This window comes from Lissotriton helveticus, chromosome 1_1, assembly GCF_964261635.1.
Source record: "Lissotriton helveticus chromosome 1_1, aLisHel1.1, whole genome shotgun sequence".
Classification (NCBI taxonomy): domain Eukaryota; kingdom Metazoa; phylum Chordata; class Amphibia; order Caudata; family Salamandridae; genus Lissotriton; species Lissotriton helveticus.
In genome coordinates this window covers 1,250,411,979-1,250,427,385 of record NC_136057.1, presented here as the reverse complement: position 1 = coordinate 1,250,427,385, position 15,407 = coordinate 1,250,411,979, and the positions used below count along the sequence as shown (strand labels likewise).

Below are 15,407 nucleotides of genomic sequence, written 5' to 3'. Positions count from 1 at the left end.
AATACACCAGAACTCTAAATTAAAAAATGTAAGATCAATTAGTAGAGTCTATTTGAGGTCGTTAATATTGTTTCAACAAAGCTGAGTAATGTACTGAGGTAGTGAGGGTTTCTCATTCCTTTTTGTGTCCTCCCAAGTCCTCTGTTTGTTTGTTTAGTTACGGTTCTACTATTCATTTGTTGACCCATTCACATACTTAGTTTACTTAATAGTCTCCTCAAGACTAGGATAAGGTGATTGAAAAACTTCTTATTTTAACCAAGTTTGTATTCTTAATGAAAAAATGTTGCTTTTGAGTTAAAAAGGCGACCACGAAGCCCATGACAGTTGGTGATGAATGCCTTATTATTAAGCTGTGCCTATGTCAAAGTTTTCTGAAAGGAGAAAGCTCTTGTTAAACCTGTAGAGACTCGTGTAAGAAGGACCAATATTGCTGTCTTTGGTGCAAGAATAAAATATTTCGGCTGGCAAAGTTTTCTAGCTTGTGCATTTCTTCTAGGTTTATGTCTTTATTGAGCATCCGGCATGGAGCTATGGGAGAAGGACGAGGCTCAGTATATTGTTGCGTCATGTTTTCATGGGGATCCGTGCCATATTTTTTTTTCTTTTTTCCCCTTGTGTTTTATTGTTTAACTTTATTGAGGACAGACCCTTCCTGACATAGTTGTTGTTTACTTTATGTTGATACCCTCCTTTCATCTGTCCTCCCCATACAGCATGAAGGGCATGATAGTGATTGATAGCCTTGTGGTCATTGTCAATAGGTAGGTTAAACAAGCTGTATGTTTAAAAAAAATACAATGGACATACCCTGTTATTAGCTCTCGTGTGAGACTGCTCAGGTTCACTTGATTTTCCTCTATTTGGCCGATCTATGTAAAGGTTTTAATTAACTATATACAATAAAAAATTTACTTTACTTTACTTACTTTACTATGGACCAAGTACTGATTAAGTGCTTTATAAATGTGCTTCTGCTGCTCGCTCTCGGATTAAGGTACTTTTTTTGTGTTTTGGTTGATTCCCTCTTGGTGCTGCTTGTTCCCCCGTCCTCTCTTCCCCTCTGCATTGTTGCTTACCCATTGATGTTGACAGTACATACAGCCAGGGCAGGCTTGAGGATGGTGTGAGCAATTCAATAGAATATTGCATCACTTTTTCTGTTCGGCACTAGTTTTTGTAACAAACTATGTAGACAAAGACCTGTACCACCCCGCTTGCATGCAGAAGCTGTGACTTATTTTGTGGCTGGGGGGTGCACAGATACATTTTTACTTTGTATTAGCTTTTTTGTCCTTTGTAAATGAAAAAATCAGTGTCTAAGGTGTGCTGATAAGTTTTCTCCCATCGTGAATGTATATGCTGCATGGACGCTGGTGTAGGAGGCTGTGTTGAAGCTGGTGACCATACAGACGTTTAAGTAAATAATAAAATGTATACCCCTTTAACCAACAATCTGAGAATTCGTCTGGCTCTCCTCTAAAAAAAGAAGTGACACGGCCCTGTCTGTATGCGCACATTTTAAGTTGTTTTTCAAAAATAATTAATAACCTTTTTTTAATCCGATTACAATGCATATTTTGTGACTATGAGGTGTATTAAGCTGGGTTCAATGTTTGTTGTTAACTGCTAGCTGCTTTTTTAGGTTGGAACCTACCAGACTACTCAGGAGTTTGGTTTCAAAAACATATTGGGGACCTTCTGAAAGCTTCCTTAGAAATGCATTCCACCCATTGCTCATATTGGCTTTCTGTTTTGTAACTCATATTTGCTTGCCTTCTATTTGCTGGCTTTATTTATTTTAGGCTCTTCGGCATGGCTCTGTCCCTCCCATGGAGCATAGCCTGTTTATCACATCTCTGGCTTGCTCCTTTTATTCTTCAGTAAGTGCTCGCTTTCTGGGAACAGGCTTTCTTTTTTTTGAGGCACTGCTCAAGAGTACTTTTGTTTTCAGTTGTCTCCCTCGTGTACTGGTTCAAGAAGCAGTAAACATACGGTATTTCTTTGAAAAAAGTCTCCTGCCGCATATCTTTCTGCTTGACCATTTCTGCTTATCCCTGCCACCCCAGGTTCATTAGTATTGCATGCCTGTAAAAAACAGTGTTCTGTCTATGAGCTTGTTTTTTTGGTCAGTGCTCTTTACTAATAGCATAACTTAAAAAATTATCTTCTTCAGTTTCACACCCATGCCATAGGCGCTAGACTTAGGAAAGTGGGGGGTGCTGCAACACACCCAAAATGACCGTGCTGGAGGTCAGAAGAGAATATGTAATGAACAGGCCTTTACATTTGCTGTGCATTCAAAGACAGAGGTCAAATGTTAAATGTTATGCTCGGTCTTCTGAGGAAGGTTGGTGTTTAATTTTGTTTCTCTGACTAGAGAGAGGGTTTATGTGACATTGTTGCTGGGCACTGGGGGTTAAAAGGAAAGGCTTTAGGATGGTATTTTGTCCTAGGACACAATAAAATTTAAATACCAGTAAATTAACTGTACAAATACTTCAGAATATATCAGAATTAAGAAAGCACACATGAATCACATGTTTGTAATTCTGAAGAGAGATGGAAACAAACATTTTATTATGATCTAAATAAATTAATACACCAAGTGATGCCTTTTCCACATAATAGTTTGTGCGCTTTATAGTTTTATCAGTACAACTAGACATCTTTGCAAATGAAATTGTAATTTCAATTGAAAATGTGTTGTCTGTAATGGCAGTGCGCGTCACAATATGTATATACTCCGCCCCTCCACTCTGACACTCTACTCTATGCCACTTCACTCTTTACTGTGCCACTCTACTCCATGACACCACTACACTTCATGACAGGCCAATCAACTCCACTCCATGCTACTCCACAACACTTTACTCCATTGTACGCAAATCCACTCTATACCACTCTACTCTACTCCACTCTACAGAACTTCACTCTGTGCCACTCTACTCCACGCGAGTTTACTTCACTCTAACCAACTCCATTGTATGCCTCTCCACTCTGTGCCTATCCACTCTGACAATCCACTCCACTATATACTACTGTCACTCCACTCTATGCTACTCTACAACACTCCTGTGCTCCCTGCCTCGCCACTCTGCTCTAGGCCTCTGCTCTGTGAACTGTAAAAATATGGTTTCTTCTAAGAGGAGCAGCTTTGACAACCGACCATACCGTGAGCATAGATGCCTGCCATAGGTGTGTTAGGTTAATCGTTGGCAGGTCGTTCCTCCAGGACTCCTCCGATGGTGCTAAAGTAACATCCTCACCCTTTAATAGCATCCAGTACCACTTGGAGGATTCCTTACATTGATATAGGGGCCCCTGTAGATTATTTTCCCACTCTTCATTGCCTTCACTTTCTTTACCTAGACCGCTAGCCCAGCGGGAAAGCTGGTAAAACTTGAACTTGGATAGATTTTGGTTCGTTGCCGTGTTTAATGTCTCCAGAGGAGCAATTTTATTGCCCTGCAATAGTTGCCCCATTTATATATTCCTGCTTCGGATAGTGGGGCTGCCAGTTTGTCCTGCAGGCATGATGAGGTCCCTGGGGAGTTCCAAATAGGTGCACCGAAGCGGTAATAGGGTATCTCCAGAAACCTTCTAGTCTGGTACCAAATCTTGCTAGCTGCTCTTAAAATCTTTAATCTGACTTTTTGTAAAAACTTTGGGTGACAGAATTTAATAAGGAACCTGTCACAACCATAAGGTAGATTTTTTATCAGCTTGTAAATACGAGGGAAAGCAAGCTAAATGAAACAAAAGTGGTCTTATGTTTTTTACCTGGAAGTAGGTGGAATGTTTTTTACCAGTGTAGGTGGAAATCAGGGCCTCTGATACCACCCTCCCGTTTTGATCTTTGATGTTTCCTCCAGGCTATCCTCACCCCCTTACAGGACCAAATAATGCTTGTAATTTCTCCCTGTAGTACCTTTATGGCTTTGAAATCAAAAGATAGCGGCATCTTTTTAAAAAATATAGGTGAATTTTGGTAGAATTATTGTTTTTACCATGTTTGATCGGCCTATCATTGAAATTGTAAGAGACCCCCAAGACCTTAGTAGTGCCTTTGTCTCTCTCATTTTATTATCAAAGTTGGCCTTGGCCATCTTGGCAAGATCCTGTGTAACCTGTGTTCCAAGATATCTTATCTCCTGCTTTTGAAGGGGGTTATTTAATTGAGTGTTCCAAGACAAGATCTCGGTTTTTTATTGGTTAATTTGGTAACCAGAAACCTCCCTGAAATCTGTTAAAATTTTCTCTAATACTGGGAGGGAGCGGGAGAAATCTTGTGTAAAAACCATCAAGTCATCAGCATATAGTGTCAGCTTTTTTACTCATCCGTTCCACTCGAAAGGCAGGATGTTCACTTTATCCCTAATTTTACACGCTAAAGGTTCGACATATATATCGAAGAGTAGGGGAGATAATGGGCACCCCTGTCTTCTCCCCCGCTCAAACTTGATTGACTTGGTAAGGGATCCATTAATTAGTACCCTACCGGTAGGCTTCTTATATATGGCGCTGATGGCTTTAGCGCGTTGCTCACCCAAACTAAATTTCTGAATCATTTGTGATAAAAAGGGCCAACTTACTCTGTTGAAAGCCTTCGCAGCATCAAACGTGAGGACAGAGAAAGGAAGATTATACAGGGTTGCAAGATCAGTTGTACCTAACAGGTCGTGAGTCAAGTCATGAAGCTGTCGTCCCCTGATAAAGCCCTTCTGATCTTCTTGGACCTGAGAGCCGTTTACTTGCTCCAACCTCGCTGCTAAAATTTGTGCATAGATTTTATAATTGCAGTTAAGCAATGAGATTGGTCTGTAGCTTCGTCCCATGAAGTTGGACTCTGCAGGTTATTGGAGAATAAATCACCCAACAACTTGACCAAGACAGGTGAGAGTTCATCGAAGAGGACTTCATAAAATGTATTTGGTGTTCATACAGCCCTGCGGCGCTACCTCTTTTAAGTTTTTTAATTGCAGCCTTAACTTTCTGTAAGGTAACGGCCTGATTAAGCGATGGTACACAATCGTTATCTAGCCGAGGAAGATCTACCCTGTTAATATAGTGTACTAACTGTGTCTCCAAGACTGAGATATCATCTGTGTACAGCTCCTCAAAAAAACTTGTAAATGCTAATTCTCCAGTATTGGGGTGTCTTTCATAGATTCACATGCCTGAATCATTCCCCGTCGTCTGAGTGGGAGTCCCACGGTACATAAAAAAGAAATAATATGCACATAATAACTAAGAAACCTTGGTAATAAACAACCAGGACGTAAAGTAGCCCTAAGCTACAAGAGAAAAACTTCCACACTCATGACTATCATAGTCATTATGTATAGTCCAAACTGCAGGCAATCAGGTGACAGCACCCACCAGAATGTTCTCTCCAGAGGCTCAGGCTCTCAGATTTTCTACCACACTTTGTGTGAAGGGAGTCTCCCTGAGCTCTGCTCAGTACTTCACTATTTATTCTGGATTTCACCTCCTTTTCAGGATGTCATCTGCTAAGAAATCTCTCTTTAGGCCTTGTGAATCTTGTGGGAAGCTCTGGCTATTTTCAGAAGATCCTCCACAAAAAGTGCATCTACTGCCTTTATTCAGATCGCGAGGTGAGAGATTGTAAGATTTGCAGCACCTTCCATCAGAAGACCCTCCGAGATAGGGAAGGACGCCTACTTCTGTGGCTACAGAAGATTAAAGATCAGGATAACCCTTTATCTGAGGTAGGGAGTGTGGCCTCGGGTTCATCTGTGTCCTCCAGGAAGAGGATGGCTGAGGAAGATTGATCTTCTCCTGGGGCTAAGGTGTCAATAAAAGTTCAACCCTCTAAGGGTTCTAGCGTGCCTTCTTCTCGTCGCAGAGACCCAAGATGATAATGTCGTCAGCTTCATCTCCGTCGACGCTGGTCTCTGTTGCAGTTAGACCCATCTCGTCAACGAAGGAAATGTCATCTATCTTTGACGCAGGTTAAGAAGATCCTGTTGACGGTTGCATCGTTGATGAAGACCGCCTCTTCAGCGGCCACATCGTCGACGAAGACTACCTCGTCGACGGCTACCTCGTCGACGGAGACTGACTCGTCGTCGACGGCCACACCATCGACGAAGACCGCCTCGTCGTCGATGGCCTCATCGTCGACAAAGATTGCCTCGTCTTCGAAGACATCGTTGACGAAGATTGCCCTGTCGACGAAGACAACTGCCTCATTGACGAGCACTATCCTAACACCAACTCCATCGACGACGGCACTGTCGACGGCAAAATCGTTAACGCCTCTTCTGTCAACTTGCATGGAATTGCAAGTTTGGTCCGCCACACCGACTACTGCCTCCTTTGCCCTGCCGGCTACGGCACCTTCTTTGCTGGAAAGACGTGGCTCTTCATTGGGAGCTCTCCCCCCACTGAAGTTACCTGAACAATTGCTGGATTCTGAAGACGACGACGAACAATCAGATGTAGACAACAGATTCCGCACTGCTAGGAGCCCGTCAGAATTGCTCATTAAGTATCAGGATGAAGATCAGGAGGAAGAACCGTTCCTTGAGCCTGTAGATCAAACTCCTGCCACGATGCCCACAGCACAGATGCCTTTGGCCCTGCTCAATAACTTACAATACATGTTGGATGACTACTATCGCCGTTTTCCTCCATCTGAATCGGCAGAGTCTCTCCCATCGACTCCCATGCCTCAGGTCTCTGTATCTTCTTCAAGATCTCCAAGACCACCTTCTCCAGTACCATCTCACCAACACCACGGACGAGGAGGGAGAGGTGGATGACATATCTGTTTTGTCGGAGTGGGATGAATACCAAATTCAAACTCCATCACCATCTGCTCCAGCTCCTGCTGACTCTCCTCCAGTAGATATCGGAGGTTTCCATCTCCTGGTGGAGAGAGCTACAAAGACATTTCTAATACCGATGGAGACAAAGAAGGACAATTGCTTTCTTTATGATTTTAAAGATCAACCGCGAAGGCAAGTAAGGACCATTGCCATCATAGATTTCATCTGGAAGGAAGGGTTAAAGATCATGGCAACACCTAATTCTCTTCCTGCAGTCTTGACTCAGTTAGATAAGAAGTATAAGGCACCGGGCGACTCACCTGCATGCCTCATAAGGCAGCCTAAAGCTGATTCGGTCGTCGCCCAAGCGGCACAGAGATGGGCCAGGAACCCCTCTTCGTCTATAACTGCTCCAACAGACCGAGATGGCAGACGCCTGGATTCCATTGGGAAGAAAGTCTCCACTATGGCAGCAACAACTGTCCGTGACGCAAACTCTCTAGCAATATTAGGGAGATATGACAGGCAGATGTCGTCAGACATCTCCCCCTATGTTGAAATGCTACCAGAACCTGCAAAATCTGAGGCAAGGAAAATCTTACGGGAAGGAGAATGTACTTCTGCGGAAATGATCGATGCAGCAGTGGATGTGGCATCTGCAGGATTCAGGCAGCTAGCGGGTGCAGCAGTGCTAAGGAGGCAAGGTTGGCTGAAATCTACATCCTTTTGCCAAGAAGTCCAAGCTAAAATAATCGATATGCCATTTGATGGGGAGTTTCTCTTTGGCCAGCATGTCGACGAGGCCCTTCAGGCTATCAAAAAGGACACGGAAACGGCAAGATCTCTGGGTGGCCTTCAGTTTCGTAAGTTGTCCTTTCAAGGTGCTAAAGGACGTGGATCCTTCTCCGATAGAGGGGGCTACAATCAACAGAGGTCATACCAAACCTCTCAAAGTAATCAGAGATACAAACCCTACAAGCAACAGTCATACAGACAGCGAGGTAACTCCTACTCGCAATCAAGAAGGAAGTCCTCCTACTGTGGACGAGATTCCACCAGGAAACAACGCCACCTGCCACCATCTCTACCCTCCCCCCAGTCAAAGGTTGGAGGAAAAATATCCCAATTCTACTCGAACTGGTCCGCAATTACTACAGACAAGTGGGCCCTGGATATATTGGCCAGAGGCCACAATTTGGAATTCATCAAGATCCCTCCAAACTCTCCTCCCAAGGGCCCACCCCCTGCTCATCTCAAGGAGCTGTTTTCTCAAATAAATGTGATGATTCGGAAGGGAGTGATCGAAAAGGTCCCTCATTTGCAAAGAGGAGAACAGGTTTTTACTCGAGATTTTTCCTCATATGGAAAAAGTCGGGAGAATGGTGCCCCATCCTCGACCTGCACGCCCTTAACAAATATCTGAAAAGACTGTCCTTCCGGATGTTAACACTTCAAGAAATCCTCCAGCTTCTTTCGGTAGGGGATCACATGGCCACCCTCGACCTTCAAGATGCTTATTTTCATGTGCCGATCCTTCCAGACATAGAAAATGTTTACGGTTCAGAGTGGCTGGCAGGGACTTTCAGTTCAGAATCCTTCCCTTTGGACTACGGTCAGCACCACGTGTGTTCACAAAAGTTCTAGCTCCGGTGGCCTCACACCTTCGCTTAGAAGGCATTCAAATTTTCCCATACTTGGACGACTGCCTTATCAAGGCGAATTCTTTTGCAAGGGCAAGCACGCACGTTCAAAGAGGTCTATCGTTGTTCCAATATCTTGGTCTCTCCATCAACTTCGACAAATCTCATCTGATTCCGTCGCAAAGAAAGACCTTATTGGGAGCCACGCTGGACACCCAACTCACTCAGGCGTTCGTCTCAAGAGAGACAACACAAGATCTGCAAACTAGCTCGCCTGTTGCAAGAAAAAGAGTATGTTTCAGTTCGACTATTCAACTCTTTCCTGGGAATGATTTCATCCTGCATCCCTCTGATACCCAACTGCCGTCTCAGAATGAGGCCTTTGCAAGAAGAACTCAAACTCCAATGGTTGCAGGTTTCAGGGTCGTTCGACGACCTCATTCTCATAACGCCTCGGATGCGAGAAGCCTTTCTCTGGTGGACTCGGATGAAGAACTTGCAAGAAGGATGTGCATTCTTGGCGGAAGTACCACATTTCACCATCATTACAGACGCTTCCCTCGAAGGATAGGGGGCACACCTTCAGGGAATGACGGTCAACGGAAAGTGGAATGTACAGCAAAGGAAGTGGCACATCAACTCCTGGAGTTGCGAGTCATTTTCTTGGCCTTGAAGTCCTTTCGAACTGTCATCCAAGGGGCTTCAGTACTAATTCTGATAGACAACACTACGAGTATGCATTACTTAAACAAACAGGGTGGTACGAAGTCGGTCCTGCTCTCTCAACAAGCCCAGGAGATCTGGGACTGGGCACTGCGTCACAAGATCAACCTTTCAGCTGTCCAAGTTCCAGGGGTCTCCAATGCTCTAGTGGATTCCCTCAGCAGATCTACAATATCCAATCACGAATGGGAGATGCATCAACCAACATTGGATCTAGTCTTCCGGGAGTGGGGTTTTCCCGATCTGGACCTGTTTGCGACCAGCCAGAACCGCAAATGCCCACACTTTGCAAGCTGGCTTCTCCACAAAAACTCGTGCGGGAATGCGCTTTCAATGAACTAGTCACAGATATATGCCTACGCCTTTGCTCCGATTCCGTTGGTTCCCAGAGTCATCCAGATGAAGAAACAGCATTGTCGTCTCATTCTCTGTCCCCCGATGGCATCGCCAATACTGGTTCCCCGAACTTCTCCTCCTTTCGGAGTGCGATCCCATTCAGTTTCCACCAATACCGAACCTTTAGTCCATCCAGAAGGGTCAGATCTGGCACCCGGACTCAGCATCCTTGAGATTAGCAGCCTGGCTCCTCAACACCTTGAATTCGCACACGTAGATATTCCTGCGGACTGTCAAGAAGTGTTAGCCAATGCTCGAGCACCTGCCTCGATTGAGACATACAGACTCACATGGAAGAGATTTTGCACTTGGTGTCAATCTGCCAATTTACATCCAATTCATGCCAGGCCAGAACAGATCTTACCGTTCTTTCTTCAATTGGCAAAATCGGGTTTATCTCATTCCACGTTGAAAGTGTTCTTGGCAGCTATTTCAAGGTTCCGATAGGATGGTTCCAACTCTCTCTACTCTACTGGAGTTATTCAACAATTCTTCAAAGGATTATTTCGAATGTTTCCCCCTATTCGGCGCCCACCTCCATCCTGGCATCTAAATGTTTGCTCGCACAACTTATGCAGCACCCCTTTGAACCTATTCATAAAGTGGATTTAAAGTTCCTTTCTCGGAAGGTATCTTTGCTTCTGGTGCTGACATCAGCAAGGAGGATCAGCGACATTCAAGCATTCACGATTAAGACACCTTTTCTACAGTTCAGCTCAAATTCAGTGGTACTTCGTACTAATCCCAGCTTCATGCCTAAGGTACCTACGGATTTTCACCTTAATTACACGATAATTTTGAAAACTTTCTTTCCAAATCCTCAAACATCTGCTGAAAGAGCCTTGCATTCCCTTGACATCAGGAGATTGCTCAAGTGCTATCTTCAACTAACTGCAACAATTCGGAAATCAGATCAGCTATTTGTAGCATACGGAAGATTATGTCAAGGTTACTCTGTATCCAAGCAGACCATAGCTCGTTGGATGTCCGCAGCAATTAGTCCAGGTCATCAGCAGGCGGGAAGACCTTTACACACCATGCCGAGAGCACATTCTACGAGAGTGATTTCCTCATCTACCGCTCTCTTTGCTGGTGTGCCTCTTCATCAGATCTGCAGAGCGGCAACTTGGTCCAGCAGACACACTTTTACCAAACATTACTGTTTGGAGGCTTCAAGCAATGCAGATACGTCAGTGGGACGAGCTGTTCTCCGCAATCTTTTTAAATAAGGTGAGCCTCTGTTCTCCCTCCTCCACTATGCTCTTTATAGACGCTTATTGACATACTGTTTATATATCTTGAACTTGTTCTGCATATGTAAGCACAAATTAATTTATGTACGATTATGATATTATTCATACTTATATATATATACTATGGTACAAAGAGCATCTTACGAGCAGTATGTTCTGTACTGCTGTCTACTCTGATTCAGGCATGTGAATCTATGAAAGACACCCCAATACTGGAGAAGAACAATAGTCAATTACCTGTAATCTGTGGTTCTCCAGTATTTGTGTCTTTCATAGATTCACATGCAACCTGCCCACCTCCCCTCAAAGGCTGGTTTAGGCTATAATGTTTTGGTTCACTCCTTTCCGAGAAAATCTGAGAGCCTGAGCCTCTGGGGAGAACATTCTGGTGGGTGCTGTCGCCTGATTGGCTGCAGTTTGGACTATACATAATGACTATAATAGTCATGAGTGTGGAAATTTTCTCTTGTAGCTTAGGGCTACTTTACTTCCTGGTTGTTTATTACCAAGGTTTTTTGGTTATTATGTGCATATTATTGCTTTTTTATGCACCCTGGGACTCCCACTCCGATGACTGGGTATGATTCAGGCATGTGAATCTATGAAATACACCAATACTGGAGAACCACAGATTACAGGTAAGTAACTATTGTTCTTCTATTTCAGTGCTCTCCGAACTACATCATCCGGTTTCTTTAGATGCTATTTCTTTAATTGTGTTCCCTCGCGCTATCAGTTCTTGACTTCCAGACAAGAAGCTTCCCAGACCCCTCCCCATATTCATGGTGAGATAACTTGCTCGCCTTCCACTATTTCCTGACTACGCCATCTAGATAATCTGCTAATGCCTGTCGTGCACAATTAATTTAATTATCATTCTTAACCCAGCCCTGTTCCTCTCGGTGCAGTTCACTCTTTCTCTGGGACCTCAGAATGTCAGCTTCCATTTGATTTATCTTACCTATTTTCATCTTCTATATTTTTGCTGCAAGACTTATGCCCCTCCCCCTGATAAGGGTTTTGTAGGCATTCCATATTATATAACTAAGGGCTGAAGAATGATTAGCTTCAAAGAATTCCTGTGTATCACTGTTAAGCTGGGCGACTACTACTGGATCAAGTAGCAGAGTTCTGTCAAATGTCCACCTGCTCTGGGTTAAACTCTTTCCTAGTTGAACTCTATGTAAACCACAGAGTGGTCTGACAGATGTTTGGGAATAAGTTCCACCTTCTTAACTCAGCCAACCCATCTAGAATCAATCAAAAAGAAATAATTCTTGGAAGCATGCACAAGCCTTCTATTTTGAAAGGTGAAATTTTGATTACCACTTACGCTCTTGGACTGGGCCCTCCATATATCTATTAGCCCTATATCCACCATCATAGTCTTAATAAACCTTCTCATTTTAGGTGAACCTGGTGAACTTCTCTTTAGTAAATAGATCAAGACTTCGATTAAGTAGAACATTAAAATCACCTCCCAAAATTATTGGAACTTTGATCTCCAAAAACTGATTGAATAGTTCACTCAAGGGTGCGGTATCATCCATATTTGGCCCATAATATCCAGCAAGGGCGTACCAAACATTCTGTATTTTAATATTAGTGATGATCCAGCCCCCTCCAACATCTGCCTTGTACACCCCCAAAGTAGCTATATTAGTTTTTTAATATGAAGTGCCACAGCCTTGGTACAACATGATTGATTAGTATGAATTGACTCTGCAATCCAATTCTGCTTAGCCAGGATAGCTTTCCAGTCATCCTGCGTTAAATGAGTCTCTTGTAACATTATAATATCATAGTTGGCCTGTTTCAAGTATTGTAAGATTCTCCTCCTTCTGCTGGCTACTCTAAGCCCATTTACATTCCAGGTTAAGATGTTAAGAGAGACACCGTCTAAAAGGCCCTGGGTCCTAGACATAACTTTAAAAAAAAAAAGAATCCTTCTACAGAACTCGCGCCTCTACCCCCTAAATCTGAATTCCTATGAATGAGGACTTTTCCCTTTATTCCCTTTTTTCCATTTTCTCCCAACTTAACCTCACCTGGTGAGATTCTAAACTTACTATCTCGATAAGTGAAAGTGAACCCCCATACCTCCGGGGAACCCTCCCTAAAACTATGCTGGGTATGTTGTACTGTTACCCAATCGAGCTCACAGCTTCTTCCGGTGTTTTGTCATTAAATCTTCTTCTGCGACCTAATCTGTTCAACGAAAGTTCCTACCTCCTTAGGATCCTTAAATATATACATCTTGTTGTTCCACATAACTTTCAATAAGCCTGGGAATCGTACGTGAGCGTACGTGAGCGGTAGCTCCTACCAATTTCAGCTCTGGAATAAGTTTCCGCGGTGAGCGGTAGCTCCTACCAATTTCAGCTCTGGAATAAGTTTCCGCGGTTCCCATTGTCTGTCTAGAGTGATCTTGGAGATATCAGAGCGAACACCAAACGACCACTCCGCCTTCGTAAACTACCTGCTTTTAGGGCTTCAGATAGGATGCGTTCTTTTGAAGAATAAGACTTGAAATGAATCAGGATTTTTCTTGGATTCTTCCTATTTAGATTATTTTAAAAAGGATCTTGATGAATCCTCTGAATGTCTCCCTCGAGCTCCACAACGTTGATAGAGGGGATAAATTCAAACTTATGACAAAGCCCTTAATGGTCTCCCCTTTTAGGCCCTCTGAGACATTAAGTACTCTGATGTTATTGCGCCTACCAATATTTTCAAATGACTCTGTTTTGTCCAGCATTCCCTTCTCACTGATTTTTAACACTTGGATTTTAGAAGGGTTGACCTCCAGTACCTTACTCAGGGACTCTAAAGAGGATTCCATTGTGGAGATTCTGTCAATTATGGACAACATTCTTGCTTCTAAAGTCTTGCAGACCTCTTGGATTTTAACTTGTTTTATCTCAGATATACCAAACTTATTTCTAATTTCTGCGGTTAAAGTATCAAACATCTAAGCCAGGCAGGACTGGTTTTCACCACCTTCATCTGTCCTGGAAGTAGTTATTGAAGCTGGGGGTAATTATCTTGGAACCTTGCCCCCCCCCCCCCCCCCCATCAGGTCATCTTCCCGGTCACCCAGCACCTGTTAGCTGTTCAAGGTCCAAAAAGGGGCTTCAGTCCCTTGTCCAACTGGCTCCATACTGATTACACCTGCCCCCTTGTCAGATTTATCAAAAACGGGGGGAGATACCTTTATGGGGGACCCTTAGCCTATGTCTAGGCCTGTACCTTAAAAAAGGTTCTTAGTGAGGGAGTTATCTTAACTCGTACTTTTTTATTATTAGACAAACTGGAAGATGTAGGATCTTTTGCAGGGGCCGGGGCTGATGTTGACAAGGCTATGATATTGGTGCTTGCTGTTCTCGACCCTCCTGAATTCCTACCTCAATGTCTACATACAATTTGCTCCAAAATGGGGGCCTGGGAAGGCTTCCACTGGGGTAATATTCTAATTTCTTAAAGAATATCTATTGGGCTGACACGCTTCTATAACCCCCCTCCCTTACTTGCACTAACCTCCTTTAGGCAATCAGGGAAGGGGCCGGATTCCTTGCCCCCAGACGCCTTGTACCTCTTGGGCTCACGGGCTGAATTAGGTCAAAGTTACTGCCGCGGCCCAAGCAAGCCCGTCCCTGCTGACTGTATTGGGCTGGTTGCTAACCCTGCTTGGGATACCCCAGAAGGAAATCTGTGATGACGCGCACCTGCCGAGGTGGAACCCTGCGGCAGCCAACCCCCCTCGCCGGGAAGCACAAAGGTGTGGGGCAGGCACTGGACCCAGCCGGCATCCGTGGAACACAAGGACTCCCCAAGCCTCCTGAGCCTCCTCCAGCACTTCTGCGGGCACCTGGGTGGCTAACAACAACGAAGAGGAGCCAGTAGAGGCAGCAAGAGCCGGACGAGCGTGAGACAAAAAAGGGCGTCGGAAACCCTTCTTTCATGTGATGCCGGAGGAAAGCCAGGGAGTTTGCATCTGGTGTTTCTAGCCAGATGCCATGTTACCCTCCGTTCTGTGAGGATTTGGGACTCCAGCACATGCCCCAATAGTTGTTACCCTATTGTCACTGTACAACACCAGGGCATGGTGCATTCTCATGTCTCAGCCTCTTCCTCCACTTCCATGCATTATCACAACCAGTCCTCCCATTTGCTGAGGGGAGAAAGCACTTCTGCGGGCACCTGGGCGGCTAACAACAATGAAGAGGAACCAGTAGACGCAGCAAGAGCCGGACGAGCGTGAGACAAAAAAGGGCGCCGGAAACCCTTCTTTCATGTGATGCCGGAGGAAAGCCAGGGAGTTTGCATCTGGTGTGTCTAGCCAGATGCCATGTTCCCCTCCGGTCTGTGAGGATTTGGGACTCCAGCACATGCCCCAATAGTTGTTACCCTATTGTCACTGTACAACACCAGGGCATGGTGCATTCTCATGTCTCAGCCTCTTCCTCCACTTCCATGCATTATCAGAACCAGTCCTCCCATTTGCTGAGGGAAGAAACAACTTGTACAGCTGGCCATGCTTAAAGTACCCTTGTTCATGGCAGCAAAGTCTCTGTTGGGAAAGAGTGGTCTTACAAGTCTCT

General features: G+C 44.3%; 1 protein-coding gene across 9 annotated transcripts in view; it reads left to right on the top strand.

Annotated features, from left to right (window-relative positions):
* KIF21A (kinesin family member 21A) overlaps positions 1-15,407 on the top strand; it is an 820,176-nt gene that overhangs the window by 148,244 nt on the left and 656,525 nt on the right. The gene's annotated exons all lie outside the window — the stretch shown is intronic.